This window comes from Neomonachus schauinslandi, chromosome 16 (genome assembly GCF_002201575.2).
Source record: "Neomonachus schauinslandi chromosome 16, ASM220157v2, whole genome shotgun sequence".
Taxonomy (NCBI): Eukaryota; Metazoa; Chordata; class Mammalia; order Carnivora; family Phocidae; genus Neomonachus; species Neomonachus schauinslandi.
The window spans coordinates 17,828,190-17,845,024 of record NC_058418.1 but is presented as its reverse complement, the minus strand read 5'-3'; positions in this window follow the sequence as shown (position 1 = coordinate 17,845,024).

The window sequence follows — 16,835 nt, the reverse complement described above, 5'->3', positions numbered from 1 at the left end:
TCCCTGCTCAGCAGGGAATCTGCTTGAGATTCGCTCCCTCTCCCTCTCCCTCTACCCCTCCCCCCCCAAATAAATAAATAAATAAATAATCTTTTTAAAAATCCAGGTTTCCAAATTGGAAGATCTGAAGACCTGAAGGCTACCAAGGGTCATTGGCTATGTCATTCTGAAAATAGTTTTCATTATAAAAGCGTCATATAGTTAGTATAGGAAATGGACTGCTTCCAACAAGTGTGTTCACTGAAGACCAATGATTGGCCACTCTGGATCTCATCATGAAAATGTGTATTTCTACCTGTGTCTTTCTCCTTGCAGCAGCCATGCAGGAAATTAGGGCTTAAGTGCCCCTTCACTGACACGACGACACAAGAGCATGGGTGGAAGCTTCGTGGATGCCATTCTGCTGTAGGGTGCTCCCAGTCAGCTGAGTGCTGCCTACATCCTTGGGCCAGCAAACATACCATAGAACAGCATGTCCAGGGACTGTAAAGACTTAGCACCTTTTTTTATCTGTGTCCTTGAGGTCGAGAGATGAGAACTCAGGGACATGGGACAGCAGAAAAGTGGCTGAAGGTTCAGGGAAAGAAAAACCAGACTCCCTTTTGTGTTGTTCAAGGTAAGCAATGAAGTCAGCAAAACCGTTTGGAGATCAGAGCAAGACCACCTGTAGAGGAGTATGTGCCCTGCAGGGAGAGGACTGGGACCCAGTGGTCCACCTCACCCATCCTGAGCCTCTTCCCTCTAGGACAGCAGGAAAGAGCCCAGAGCTCTTTTCTCTACACTAGTCTCTCACCTGTGTTAGAGGAAAGCTCAGGGGCTTTGGGAACCCACAGGAGGGTGCCTCACCTGGCCTGGGGGCCATCAGGGAATGGTGAGAAATGAGACTGAAGATAGGGGAGCAGCAGACACTGGATACTCAGTGGGCCTTGTGGAATATGCTAAGACATTCAAACTTGGACCACTGGGCAACTGGGGGCCCTCAGACCCTTTTGAACAAGGGGGTGACAGCAACTGTCCTATGGGGACTGGAGTGGAGATAGGGAGCTGTCCAGGCCTCCGGTGCTGAATCAGCCTCACTGAGGGGCTGGAAAAAAAAAAGATGGACAGGAAATACACAAGAGGCCGAGTCTACAGCTGGAGTGGGTGGGCCCAAATTTCTGGCTTTCCAACACCCTGTGGTGAAAGAGCGGGGAGGCACTGGAGGGTCAGTGGGGTACTCGAAGCACAGGCTGTCCGCTGGAGGGAGACATGAGGCAGAGCCTCATGGAGAAGACAGGCTCCTGTCTTATGCATAGCCACTCATTAGAACTTCCAGGTTACTCACAGCTCTGGCCCCCTCCTGGCAGCCTGAGGGAGACCCAATTCTCCACAACCAGGATAGGGCCCAGATCGCTCTGCCATATTCTTAGTCTTTGAGCCCTCAGGATGGAACCAGGTGTTCTGAGGAGAGCTCCAGGGAAAATCATGCTGGACTAGTGAGGACCAAGAATGTGATGGCTAGCCATGGATCTTAAAGAGGCCAGCCCGCTCCCAAAGGGGATGGCCATGCATGCACACTGTGCGGACAGGGCACACCTGCTGGACTCCACATGACCTCAACCCAAAGGACTGAACTGGTCCCAGTGTGCAAGCATCCCTTCCCCTTCTCCCTCCTCTTCCTAGCTCTCTCCTTGCTCACCACACATTGCCCGAGCACCTACTCTGTGCCAGGCACTCTTGGCAGCTGGGAACACAAAGGCAAGTCCTCTGAGGCCTCCCTGTGCCAGCCACAAGGAGAGGGATTCCGTGGAAGAAAGCCAAACCTCCTTGCCATTCTCTCTTCTTCTGGAGTCTATGGATTGCCATGTGCAACTTGGAGGCAGCTACACCCTGCCAGGGGCCAGGGCATTCTAGGTTTACTCATACACTCCTTTCTGTCCATATTATACCCCAACTTTCAATTTTGAGAAGTAAATATGCAATTTTTTCCTCCCTGTAATTTTCCCTGCTGTGGCTGTGGATGTCAAAGCAGCTGGAAAATGTGAATAGCTCAGTGCTTTCTAAAAGTAAAAGGAGGCTATGTGGCATCATACATCGTCTTCTGCTCTTGGCAAGATCCAGCAGCTCTGCTGGGGGGGGGAGATGCTCTCCAGGCTGTACTGTCAGGGGAACTTTTAACCCAAATAATCCATGCCCCTGCTTTCGATTAGCAATGAGATAATCGCCAAGAACTAAGCATGTGTGTGCACACACGCGTGCATGTTGCAGGGATGTTAGCAGAGGTGAGGTGAGGGTATCTGCTTACACAGTCAGACTTTCCATGTGTTCCTCTGGAGACTTTCAGACCTTCATGTCTCAGTACCTGAAGGTCAGGACAGTCTGATCTATGCTTTTGTTTGGGAGAGGGCATGAATGGGGTATGGAGAGGCAAGATTTAAGTCAGGCAGATCTGGGATGGCGTATGTGAAATGTAACCTTGGCCATGTTTAGTCTCTCTGGGTCTTAATTTCATTGTCTGTAAAATGGTGGTAGACTTGGAGATGTGCTGTCTAGATCCCCCTCCAGAAAGGACTCACTGACCACCCACAGGACATGTGGTCAGCAGCCATCTCCCAGCTGTCAGCTCCTTCAGGATCTGCTTTGGCTGCAGCAAAGTGTCCTTTCTGGGGTTGTGCCTTTCCCTGGGCATGCCACATCCAGGGACTGAGTAGGGTGACGCATGAAGGTGCAGCCATTTCTGCCTGCTACAGGACACTCCCATGGGCTACACCTGCTTCAGTGCTCCCTGCCCAGCCTGGGTTGGACCTGCATCCCTGTCTAGCCTCTTCTGCTGGTTCTGGCTTCCTCCCTTTTCCCTTCACAGGTATTGATCCTGAATAAAGGTTTTGCACCCTAAACTCCATCTCCACATCTCCTTACAGAGAACCAAACCTGTATCAAATAGGGATAATGATTTTACTTCAAGAGGTTATTGTTCAAAAGCTAAATGGGATGTTTATATAGTATCCAGCATGCTACCTGGAAGGTTAACAAAGCATGATATACATCTATGCCTTCTCCTTGCCCTAAAAACTATGACACTAAATCCCATCCAGGCCTTGAGCAGTCATTCATAGCCTATGCTCTGTAATATTGGTTTGGAGAAAGTGGCCCTGAAAGTCTGTGCTGCCTAAGTTTGAGGGCCTGGCAGAGGACTCTGGAGCCAGTCTTGTCCCTGTGAAGTTCATTATCCATGGATCACATCAGCCCTCTTCAGGGTTCCTCACTGAAAAGAAATTGGGCAAGCAAATGCTCTTTTATCATAATCACCATGTATCCACAGGGTAATTCATAAAAGAGCTGGAAATATATTGAAATTCAATATTGTTTGAGTCCAAATCAATATTAATAATTGTTTGCATTTTAAAGTGCAATTTGCAATTGAAAAATGCACAAAGATCAACCAGTAGTTGCTAACACATCAAATTTTCCTATTAAAGGCATAGTCCCCTAACTTTAAAATGTTTCTTATACAACAAAGGATGGCGCTGATCCATGAAAATGGTTATCTATTATTTACGTGCACATTAGAATTTGCTTCCATTATGCATGAGTTGAAAGGCCAGTTACTTTTAAGTTCTTGATTTTTAAGAAATTAAACCGTTCATTTTGAGATAATTTTAGATTCATGTAACAGTTGTAAGAAATAATACAGAGTAATCTCAATGTGCCCTTTTTCCTGTTTCCCCCAGTACATCTTGTAAAACTAGAGTATAGTATCACAATGAGGATATTGACATTGATAGTCAAGATAGAGGACATCTCCGTCACCACAAGGATCCCTCATGTTGCCCTTTTAAGTTCTTTAAAAATTGAAGATATTTATTTATTTATTTATTTATTTATTTATTTATTTGAGAGAGAGAGCAAGCATGTAAGTGGGGGGAGGGGCAGAGAGAGAATCTCAAGCAGACTCCCCGCGGAGCGCAGAGTCCGACATGGGGCTCAGTCCCACGAACTATGAGATCGAGACCTGAGCTGAAACCGAGAATCAGATGCTTAACTGGCTGAGCCATCCAGGTGCCCCCCCAATTGAAGATTTTTAAATGACAAAGGTGACTGTGGATACATTGGGATCCCCATCATTAGCCCTATGGTTGATTTCTGCCTTGAAATGAATTCTATCACTAAATGAGGCACGGTCTCAGTGGGGCTCAGTGTAGATGTTGAAACAGACAGCAATGGTCATGTAGGGAGGGAGTGGCCTCAGGGGGGACTCACCTCAGCCCAACAGGCCTCAGGGGAGCAAGGCTTTGTGGCTCAGAAAGAACCTGAGAACACAATTTCCAGTTTTACACTTGCATCAGAGGCCTTTGCTCCCTTCACAAGGACAGAGTTGTCTTTTTTTTTTTTTTTAAGATTTTATTTATTTATTTGAGAGAGAGGGAATGAGAGAGAGCAAGCACATGAGAGGGGGGAGGGTCAGAGGGAGAAGCAGACTCCCTGCCGAGCAGGGAGCCCGATGCGGGACTCGATCCAGGGACTCCAGGATCATGACCTGAGCCGAAGGCAGTCGCTTAACCAACTGAGCCACCCAGGCGCCCAAGGACAGAGTTGTCTTAAAGGGAAAGAGCTTGACAGCTTTGGTCCGTAGGAGCCCAGCAGTGATCCAGATTTGTGGCAAGGGATGGGTGGCAGGTGTGCGTAAGGGATGTCTTAGCTGAAAGGCCTTCTGCTCTGCCTGAAAATGGCCTCGTGCAAATGAAATTCATGAAAACACCTTTCTGTTTGGACATTTGTCTCACACCAGACTGCAAGGAACTTGGGAACTCATCTACAATGGATATTTTCGGTGCAGGCTGATTCTGAGATTAGGAAATCAAGTCGTGAGGGTCCCACAGCTTTGAGGTACAGCCAGGCTAGAACCTGGGCTCCCCACTCCGAGCCTGGTGTCCATCTCATGACATCTGACTACTTTGTTCAGGATGCCTGGGCCACAAACCCAGCTCTCCTATATCATGGTCACGTTTCACACGGGCATGAACTTGACCCCTCTCTGGTCCTCAGCTCCTGGACTCACTTGCAGTCATCTGTGTGATGAGAGAAACTAACAGGCAGAGGGTGGTTTCTGCTCAGTTTCAACCTTCAGTTTGCTTTTGTTGATTTTTTTTTTTTTTACTGTGGTAAAATATATATAATATAAATTTACCGTTTTTTTAAAGTTTTTACTTATTTATTCATTTAAGTAATCTGTATACCCATCCTGGGGCTCTAACTCACAACTCCAAGATCAAGAGTCACATGCAGGGCGCCTGGGTGGCTCAGTTGGTTAAGCGACTGCCTTCGGCTCAGGTCATGATCCTGGAGTCCCTGGATCGAGTCCCGCATCGGGCTCCCTGCTCGGCAGGGAGTCTGCTTCTCCCTCTGACCCTCCTCCCTCTCATGCTCTCTGTATCTCATTCTCTCTGTCTCAAATAAATAAATAAAATCTTTAAAAAAAAAAAAAAAAAGAGTCACATGCACCTTTGACTGAGCCAGCCATGCACCCCTAAAACATACTATTTTAAGCGTTTTAAGTCCAGAGGCATTAAATACATTCACACTGTTGTGCAGCCATCTTCAGAACCTCCTTCAACTTCCCCAGCTGAAACTCTGTACTCATTAATTAATAACGGCCTATCCCTCCTCCGCTGGTAACACAATTCTGCATCTGCCTCTGAATCTGACTGCGTGGAATCATACAGTGTTTGTCCCACTGCGCCTGGCTAGTTTCACATAACACGATGTCCTCAGTGCTCATCCATTTTTGTAGCATGTGTTGTGTTTGACTTGTTTGTGTGTTCATTTGTTTTGTTTTTAGATTCCACATGTCAGTGAAATCCTATGGTATTTTTCTTTCTTTTTTTTTTTTTTAAAGATTTTTATTTATTTATTTAACAGAGATAGAGAGAGAGCACAAGTAGGAAGAGCAGCAGACAGAGGGAGAGGGAGAAGCAGGCTCTCTGACGAGCAGGGAGCCTGATGCAGGGCTCGATCCCAGGACCCTGGGATCATGACCTGAGCCGAAGGCAGCCGCCCAACCGACTGAGCCACCCATGCACCCCTATTTGTCTTTCTTAGTCTGAATTATTTCACTTAACATAATATCCTCTAGTTCCATCCCTGTTACAAACGGCAAGATCTCATTCTTTTTTATAGATGAATAACATTCCATTGTGTGCTTGTGTGTGTGTTTGTGTGTGTATACACAATATCTTTATCCATTCATCTATTGATGGACGCTTGGGTTACTTCCATATCTTGGCTATTGCAAAAAATGCTGTCATGAACATAGGGATGCATATTATCTTTTTGAATGACTTGTTTTCATTTTCTTTGGGCAAATACCAAGAAGCAGAAGCTAGGTCATATAGTATTTCTAGTTTTAATTTTTTGAGGAAACTCCATACTGTTTCAAACAGTGGCTGCACCAATTTACATTCCCACCAACCGTGCATGAGGGTTCCTTTTTCTCCACGTCCTTGCCAGCATTTGTTGTTTCTTGTGTTTTTTCTTTTAGCCATCCTGACAGGTGTGAGGTGATATCTCATTATGGTTTTGATTTGCATTTCCCTGCCGATTACTGATGTTGAGCATCTTTTCATGTGTCTGTTGGCTATCTGTATGTCTTCTTTGGAAAAATGTCAATGCAGGTCCTCTGCCCATTTTTAAATTGAATTATTTGTGGGTTTTTGTATTGAATTGTATGAGAGCTTTATACATTTTTGATACTAACCCCTTATCAGATATATCATTTGCAAATATCTTCTCTCATTCAGTAGGTTGCCTTTTCATTTTGTTGATGGTTTCCTTCATTGTATAAAAGCTTTTCATTTGATGTAGTCCCAGTTGTTTGTTTTTGCTTTTGTTTCCTTTTGCCTGGGGAAACATATCTAGAAAAATATTGCTAAGTGGTGCCTAGGTGGCTCAGTTGGTTTAGCATCTGTCTTCGGCTCAGGTCATGGTGCCAGGGTCCTGGGATCGAGCCCCCACATCGGGCTCCCTGCTCAGCGGGGAATCTGCTTCTCCCTCTCCCTCTGCCACTTCCCCTGGTCATGCTCTCTCGCACTCTCTATCAAATAAATATTTAAAAGAAAAATATTGCTAAGGCCAATGCCCAAGAATTTACTGCTTATGTTTTCTTTTAGGATTTTTATGGCTTCAGGTCTTACATTTAGGTCTTTAACCCATTTTGAGTTTATTTTTGTGTATAGTGAAAGTGGTCCAGTTTCATTCTTTTGCATGTAGCTCTCCAGTTGCCCCAACACCATTTATTGAAAGACGGTCTTTTTCCTGTTGTTTATTTTTGCCTTTTTTGTTGAAGATTAATTGACTATATAATTGTGGATTTATTTCTGGGCTCTCTATTTTGTTCTATTTATCTATGTGTCTATGTGCCAGAACCATCCTGTTTTGATTACTATAGCTTTGTAGTATAGTTTGGAATCTGGGATTGTGATACTTCCTGCTTTGTTCTTTTTCAAGATGGCTTTGACTATTTGGGGTCTTTTGGGTTCCATATAAATTTTAGGATATTTGTTCTAGTTCTGTGAAAAATAGTATTGGCATTTTGATAGGGATTGCATTGCATCTGTAAATTGCTTTGGGTAGTATGGACATTTTAACAACTTTAATTCTTCCAATCCATAAGCATGGTATATCTTCCTATTTATCATTGTCAGTTTCTTTCATCAATGTCTTATAGTATTTAGAATATAAGTCTTTCACCTTCTTGGTTAAATCTATTCCTAGGTATCTTATTCTTTTTGATGTAATTATAAATGGGATTGTTTTCTTAATTTTTCCTTCTGTGAGTTATAGTGTATAGAAACACTACAGATTTCTGTATCTTGATTTCATATCCAACACCTGTACTGAATTCCTTTATTAGATCTAATAATTTTTTGGTGGAGTCTTTAGGGTTATATATGTATACTTCTGTATATAGTATTGTCTGCGTATCATTTGCAAATAGCGACATTTTGCTTCTTTCTCACCAATTTGGATGCTTTTTATTTCTTTTTCTTTCCAATTGCTGTGGCTTGGACTTCCAATACTAAGCTGAATAAAAGTGGCGAGAGGAGCATCCTTGTCTTGTTCCTGGTTTTAGAGGAAAAGCTTTTGGCTTTTCATCATTGAGTATGATGTTAGCTGTGGGTTTGACATATATGACTTTTATTATGCAAAGGTATGTTCTCTCTATACCCACTTTGTTGAGAGTTTATCGTGAATGAATGCTGAATTTTGTCAAATGATTTTTCTGCATCTCTTGAGATGATCATATGACTTTATCCTTCATTTTGTTTATGTTGTGTATTGTGTTGATTGATTTGTGAGTGTTGAACAACTATCCTGCATCCATGGAATAAATCTCACTTGATATGTTGAATGATGCTTTTCATGCATTTTCGAATTCAGTATTTTGTTGAGGATTTTTGCATCTGTGTTCATCAGAGATATCGGTCTGTTATTTTTGTTTTTTGTCATGTCTTTGTCTGGCTTGGGTATCGGGGTAATGCTGTCCTCATAGAATTAATTTGGAAACATTTCTTCCTCTTCTATTTTTGGGAATAGTTTGAGAAGGATAGGTATTAACTCTTCCTTAATTGGTAAAATTCACCTGTGAAGCCATCTGCTTCTGGACTTTTGCTTGTTGGGAGTTTTTTGATTACTTACTTAATTTCATTACTAGTAATTAGTTAAAATTTCCTGTTTCTCCCTGATTCAGTTGTGGAAGATTGTATATGTCTAGCAGTCTATCCATCTGTTCTAAGTTGTCCAATTTGTTGGCATTCTTTTTTTTTGTAGTAGTCCCTTATAATCCTTTGTATTTCTGTGCTCTCTGTTGTAACTTCTCTTTCATTTCTGATTTTATTTATGTTAGTCCTCTCTTTTTCTCAATGAGTCTAGTTAAAAGTTTATCAATTTTAATTTTCAAAGAACCAGCTAATAGTTTCATTGATCTTCCCTATGGTTTGTTTGTTTTTTGGTCTCTATTTCATTTATTACTGCTCTGTCTGATCTTTATTATTTCCTTCTTTCTACTGGGCTGTGTTTGTTCTTTTTCTAGTTCCTTTAGGTGTAAGGTTAGATTGTTTGAGATTCTTCTTGCTTTTTGAGGTAGGCCTTTATCACTATAAACTGCCCTCTTAGAACTGCTTTTGCTGTGTCCCAGAGATTTTGAACCATTGTGTTTTCATTTTTATTGTCTCCATGTATTTTTTGTTTCCTCTTTGATCTATCGGTTGTTTAGTAGCATGTTGTTTAGCTTCCACACATGTGTGTTTTTTCCAGTTTTTTCTTGTAATTGATTTCTAGTTTTACACCATTGTAGTTGGAAAAGATGCTTGATATGATTTCAATCTTAAATTTATTGAGACTTGTTTTGTGGCCTAGCATATGATCTATCCTGGAAAATGTTTTATGTGCACTTGAAAGGAATGTATATTCTGCTGTTTTTAGATGGAATGTTCTGTATATATCTGTTAAACCCATCTGGTGTAATGTGTCATTCAAAACTGCTGTTCCCTTATTGATTTTCTGTCTAGATGATCTATCCATTGATGTAAGTGGGGTGTTAAAGTCCCCCACTATTATTGTATTACTCTCAATTTCTCTCTTTATGTCTGTTAATATTTGCTTTATATATTTAGGTGCTCCTATGTTAGGTGCATAGATATTTCTAATTATTATATCCTCTTGTTGGATTGATCCTTTAATCATTATACAGTGCCCTTCTTTGTCTCTTGCTACAGTCTTTGTTATAAAGTCCATTTTGTGTGATTGTTTGCTACCCTTGCTTTTTTTTTTTTTTTTTTTTTTTTCTTCCTTTTGCATGGAATATCTTTTTTTTCATCCCCTCAGTTTCAGTCTGTTTGTGTCCTAGGTCTGAAATGAGTCTCTTGTGGGCAGCATATAGATGGGTTTGTTTTTCTGTATATTTAGTCACCCTATGTCTTTTGATTGCAGCATTTAACCCAGTTACATTTAAAGTAATTATTGATAGGTATGTATTTATTGTCATTTGTTAATTATTTTTGTGATTGTTTTTATAGTTCTCTGTTCCTTTCTTCTTCTCTTGCTCTCTTCCCTTGTGTTTAATGACTTTTAGTATTATACTTGCATTCCTTTCTCTTCATTTTTGGTGTATCTATTATAGGTTTTTGGTTTCTGGTTACTATGAAGTTCATACATAACATCCCATGTATGTAGCAGTTTATATTAAGTTGATGGTCACTTAAGTTTGAACACATTCTAAAAGCACTAAATTTTTACTCCTCCCTCCACATTTTATATATATGATGTCATATTTTACATCTTTTTACCTTATGTATCCCTTGACTAATTTTTGTAGATATAGTTGATTTTACTGTTTTTATGTTTTAACCTTCATGCTCGCTTTATAAGTGATTGATCTGTTACCTTTACTGTACGTTTGCTTTTACCAGTTAAATTTTTTTCTTTTCATTAATTTCCTTACTTCTAGTTATGGGTCTTTTCTTTTACCTGAAGAATTCCCTTAAACATTTCTTATAGGGCCCAGTTTAGTGGTGATGCACTCCTTTAACTTTTGTCTGGGAAACACTTTATCTCTCTTTTGATTCTGAACATTGCTGGATAGAGTATTCTTGGTTATACGTTTCTTCCTTTCAATACTTGGAATACATCATGCCACTTTCTTCTGGCCTGCAAAGTTTCTGTTGAAAAATCAGCTGATAGCCTTATGGGGTTTCCCTTGTATGTAACTGTTTTTCTCTTGCTGCTTTTAAGCTTCTCTCTTTATCTTTAGTTTTTGCCATTTCAATTATTATGTGTCTTGATGTGAACCTCCTTAGGTTCATCTTGTTTGGAGCTCTCTGGGATTCCTGGACCTAGATATCTGTTTCCTTCCCAGGTTAGGGAAGTTTTCAGTTATTATTGCTTCAAATAAGTTTTCTATCCCCTTTTCTCTCTCTTCTCCATCTGGGACTCCTGTAATGTGAATGTTATTTTGCTTGATGTTGTCACAGAAGTCCCTTAACTTATTTTCATTTTTTTAAAAAACCTTTTTTTCTTATTTCAGTTTAGTTGTTTTTTACTACCTTGACTTCCAGGTCACTGATCTGTTCTTCTGCATCCTCTAATTTGCTGTTGATTCTTCTAGTGTATTTTTCATTTCACTTATTGTATTCTTCAGCTCTGACTGGTTCTTTTTTTATACTTTCTATCTCTTTGTTAAAGTTCTTACTGAGTTCTTCCAGTCTTGTCTCAAGTCTGGTGAGTGTCTATAACCATTAATTTGAATTCTTTATCAGATAGATTCCTTATTTGTGTTTTGTTTAGCTTGTTTTCTAGGGTTTTGTCTTGTTCTTGTGTTTGAATCATACACCTCTGCCTCCTCACTTTGTCTGACTCTGGGTTTGTTCCGTATGTATATATTTGGTCCTCCACTATGTGGGCTGGGAGCACCCGCCAGTTATTACTGGCCTGAGTGCTGAGGGTGCACTGGTGGGTGGAGCCAGTTCTCAGCCTGACTTGTCTGTAGGCGCACTGGTGGGCTGGGCTTGCCTCACATGCAGTTGGCTAAAAGGACCAACTAGCTACAGCATGTGCTGGTTGGTAGGGCTCATTCCCCAACTCCCTGGGTCAGGGTTTGTTCTGGAGATGTGCCAGTTCTGACCAGAGCTGCCTCTTGGGTATGGGAGCTGATAGTCACTCTGGCGGGGCATAGGTCCTGGCTTGGGCTGCCCAGTGTGGGAGCCACTTTGGAGGGGTGCCTGCTGGTGGGTTGGTTTGGGTGGGCCTAGTCTTCAGAGGAATTCTGGGGCAGAGCAAGGTAGATGGAGAGTGTCAGAACTGGCTCCCCCAAAAGCATCTGGCCAGGTAGAAGGAGGGCTAGAGAAAGAGCACCTGCCAACATTTCCCATTCCTGGAAAAAACTCCTGCAGATCCCTAACCCTCCAACACATATCCTAGAATTAGTCAATAAATCCCCTTCATGTATACCCCAGACACTTTTTAAACTGCTGCTTCTGTGCTGGCTCTTGGGCCCAATGATATAGTGCACTGGCCCTTTAAGACTGGAGAATCAGTTTCCTATAAACCTCCAGTTCTTCCAAAGGTAAACCCCGCTGATTTTCAAAGCCAGACATCATGGGGGCTCATCTTCTCTGTGCAGGTCCTCAGGGCCAGGGATGCCTGGTGTGGGGCTGATCCTCTCACCCCTCCATGCCTGTGATGTCCCTCCTGCTTGTGGGTTGCCACGCCGAGGGTTTGGTTCCTGACTTTGTCTCTGCCCCTCCTACGCTTTTCAATATGGCCTTCTCTTAATGTCTTTAGCTCGGGAAGATCTGTTTGGCTAGTCTTCAGGTTGTTTTCAGAGTGAGCTGTCACACATGTAGTTGATGCCTCGGTATGTCCACAGGTGGAGGTGAACTTAGGAGCCTCCCTCTCCACTATCTTACCCCACTCCCCTCATTGACTTTGGATCAACACATTCAAACTTAAATTTCATGTAGGAGTTTTCTAGCATAATCCATTTTATGGTATCTAAATAACTTGTATATTTGTTTGTACGTATGTATATTAATACAGGTGTGTATATATGGATAGAGTCCCCATTTACCTCTATGAGTGTATTAGTCTTCAAGCCCCATGATTTGAAATCTGCCCTACCAGAATGAGGATACAAAAGAGGCATCCTCATGGTGAGTGTGTGTTGGGTATGTGGGAGCTGCCAGGTTCCAACAGGATCTCTAATGGAGCTCACTTCCTTGCTTCCTCTTTTCTCACAGGATTGGGCTACTCTTTGGACCTAATTCTACCCCAGACCTGATTAAAACAAACCCACAGCTCCCTGAAACATGCATGGCCTTTTAGAAATTCCAGGTCCGTGGAGTGCCTCTCTGCAGAGGGCCCAGACATCTCCATCTGTTAACCCTTGCTCACACCACATGCAGCACAGGTTATGTTGATCACCTGCCCTGTGCCAGGCACTGTGCTAAGTGCTGGGAAGGCAAAGATGGGGAGCGGCTGTGACACTGCTCTCGGGGCTCCAAGAGTTTGAGGCAGGTGTGGGAACACTATCCACACAGTGGGATAAGGGCTGTTATCGAGATAACACATGCTCATGGGATTGGGGGTGCTGAATCCCCATCCCAGATTCTGCCAGGGTGGGACTCAGTTTCTCTCCTTGCAGAATTACTCTCCCCTACCCTGCCTCATAAAATGCCCTAAAAATGAAGTCCTGGGCAGAGATGGTATCCATGGTATGGTCCTACCCCTGAAAGCAATCAAGGGCATTATAGCTTATGGCACCTTGGCCAGGCTCTCAGGAACCCCTTACTGCAGCTGTGTGTTTGCAGGCTTCCCCTCAGCCTCTTTGTGTAAGCAATGGTGGGAAGCTGGGCTGTAGCCTAGTGGATCTGTGGGGACAAGGCTTCAGGGCTGTTTAAGCCTGATTTATGCCTTGACCTCTGCCTTGGGGCTCCCTTTCTCCCACCCAGCAGAAAGCATGGGGAATTGGAGGGAGTCCCTGCTTTGTAATGGGGAGGAGTATGGCAGGTAGGGCGTACCCATGTGGGCTAGGGTGTGCTGAGGCTGGGCCCTGGGCATTTCAGGACCCAGGTCAGCACTCTCCCACATCAGGCAGGGCAGGAGGCTGCAGCCCTGCCTCAGTGAGCACTTGCAGCCATTTGTCACCCTCGCAGAGCACTGCAACTTTATGCCTACGCATAAAGACTGGTGGGACTCATCCCAGAGTTTGCTGCTGCCACTGCCGCTGTTAGAACCGGTTTTAATTAGCTGCAAGATTTTAATGAGCTGAAATCAAGAACCCCATCTCAGAAGCAAGCAGGAGCCACACACACGGAAGAACTTTTCTGACAAAACAGATGGAGGTGGTGTTCTCGGGGGACTGGGCTGTGTGCTCCGTTTCAGTGAGGAGCAAATGAGTTACTGAGGCCAGGAGGCTGAGCAGGGAAGGCGGGAGGTCAGCGCCGTCGCAGGAGCCTCAGCAGGGGCTGAGCAGAGGTGCAGCCCCCTTTGCCGCCACGGCGAAATGCTTGGTGCCGGATTCAAGGTGACGGCAGTGCCTGGCTCCATTCTCCTCAAGTTGCCATAGCAGCCTCTCTCCCGATGAGCAGCTCCTCCTGGAGCCCTCAGCCGGGAGGGACGTCATTGTTCGCTCCTGCCTGTGCAAGGAGGAAACTGGCTGGACAGAGAACTTTCTGGGGCCCGGGGTCCACACGCCAAGTGGGTGCTCCCATGGGCATGTGGCCGGACGCCTCCAGCTGCCTCCAGTGGGGCACGGGAGTGGGTCCTCACAGCCAGAGGGGGTCCTCTGGGTGACTGGGGGAAGCATCCAGGCCTTGCAGCAGCTGCAGCCAAGCGTGACCTCGGAGCCATCCGTCCATCCGCCTGCCGGCCTGTCGCCACTGGAGGTGCGTGTGTTTTGGCTGAATTCCCAAGTCCTTGCTTGTGCCCTAAAGTGAATTTTCCCAAGAGACAAATTTTTAAATCAGATAAATAAGGAAATGGGAGGAATCCTTGGCTCTGACCTGTGTCCCAGGAGGTGTTTACAAGATTAATTGCATTTTTTTTTTTCTTACAGTAAAAATTGGTGATACCATTCGGGCCTCAGGGAGAACAAGCCACTGGGGAAACTAGGGCTTGTGAGGACAGGACCTTCTGGAAACTAAGTGGGCTGTTTATTTTTCTTGCCTCACTCCTCCTGGCTCTGCCCCCGCTTATTTGAATTTTCATATTGTCTGTTGGTCCTGGAAGGGAGGCAGGAAGGCAAGGGGGGGGGGCCCTCTTGTCAGTGGAGCTGAGTGTGATGCAGCGTGCAGTGAGGATGCAACAGTCCCAAGTGGGAGCAGAGGCCCGTGAGTGTGTTTACGGGACCCTGGGCAGCCTGGCCCTGGCCTGTGACAGATCATAGTGTCCACTCCCCGGGCAGCAGCTCGACTCCCAGGAGACAGAGACAAGCAGCCTTTGGACCAGCATCTCCCCGTTGCCTTGAAAATAACATGTGACTTTGAAGACAAGGACCCTCACGGGAACAATAGGGAATCAGCTACACACACTCCCTGGAGTGTCGGGTGATCTCTTATCTACCCTCCACCTTTAAAGGACGGAGGTTCCTACGGGTTCTGTGATGTTGGCCCCCTCCTGAGGGGAACCCAGCCAGACTGCAAGCCAGTTACCCAGGATGGGAGGCATGCTCACCTTTTGATTCCATTTGCACATAGCAGGCAGTTGGCTGGTTAGATGGTCTGCAGTGAGAACAAACACTAAGCCGGGGGTGGGGGGCATCCGAGGGGAAGGCTGGGCTCTGATACTTAGGAGGATCAGGGAGAGCCACGCACGCCTCTAACACCAGCTTCCCTGGATGTGGAAAATGGAGATGGTGCTGTATTCTCTTGGGTGTCAACAAAAAGGAGCGTCTCTGAGACCAGACACTTAAATGGTTGATGCTCCTACTGCAGTGAAGGTGCAGGTCCTAGGGCTGGTTTTCTCCCCCCACCCCCAAATCTGGGGGCAAAGATGTGGTCCTCATCCTGGCTCCCAGGCAAAAGGGTTAATGGAGCCTGGCTCCACCTGGGGGGTTGGGTTTGGGGTAGGTTCAGAAACAAGTGAGGACTGGTCATTGCTGCAGGACAGGGGAGGTCTGTACTGGCTTCGACGGTGACAGTGGAGAGGAGGGGACTAGATTGCACATGCTTCTGAGCCTCCCCCCTTTTTTTCATCCAATAGAGCCTTTGGGCCGAGATCAGGTGGCACTTTATTAGCTGTTTTACTGGGCAACGGTGGGCCGTAGCCATAAACTTGCTGCTCTCTTTCCCCTCCTTCCCCTCTCTTTCTGTCACCCTAGGTCAGACTCGCCTGCTGGCTTCATGTCTGACCCAGGAGGCCAGTGCGGCTGTAGGCAGCGTGCGACCACCACAGCCCGCATATCAGGGCTTTGTGGCACTTTCTTTACAGCTGAGGCCTTGCTGGGGACTGTCGATGGTACGTGTGTGCTGTGTGTGCATACGTGTATGTATGCGTGTTAGAGCCTGTGCGTCTGCTCTGGAAGGGCCCCGAGCTGCCTTCCCTGCTCCCTGTCTGAGGGTCTTGTCCCTGCTGAATCCATGTATGCGACACTCTTTCCACTCTCCTGACTCCTTTCCGTGACTGTCTGGGCACCCCTGGGGGTTAAGCCAACTGCTTTGGGGCAGGAGGGCTTCCGTGCCCCCCCCCCCCCACCATCCCTCAGACCTCGAGGCTGGCCCTGGAGGCCCCTGCACAGAACTCCTGTCATCATGGAGGGAAGGGCTTGGGAGACCGAAGGACACAGTGTTGAGAGTGCCCTTGCCTTCAGTGGGGCCCGGTGTCTGCACCGCTATGTCTGTGTCTTTGCAGGACGATGAGCCAGACCCCCAGGACAGTCCCATCCCAGGCAGCCACGGAGGGAGAAGCCACACGGCCCCACGGGAGACTTCAGGGTCTGAGCCTTTGGGGACATGCGGCTGCCTATTTTACCCACTGCAAGCCCCGTGCAGGGTGTCCCTGGCGATGTCAGGAGCAGCTGTCTTTCTTGGGGCGGGGGCCGTTGCAGTGAGGTCGGGGCCAATGGCAAACTGAGCCAGCTCGAGACAAAACAGCCCTGCTCCGTGCTGCCTCCCAAACATAAAAGCTGGGAGGTCGTGGGAACCACCTGCTCAGCACAGCCCAGAGAGCCCTGTGCTCAGGCGTGTTCCCGTGCATAGAGGCCTGGGGCAGGTTAATTAAAGTTAACTGAGTGAAAACATAATTACAGAGACTGCAGAGGGGAGAAACCCAAACCTGCAATTTAACACTCTTCAGCCCCAGAGCTT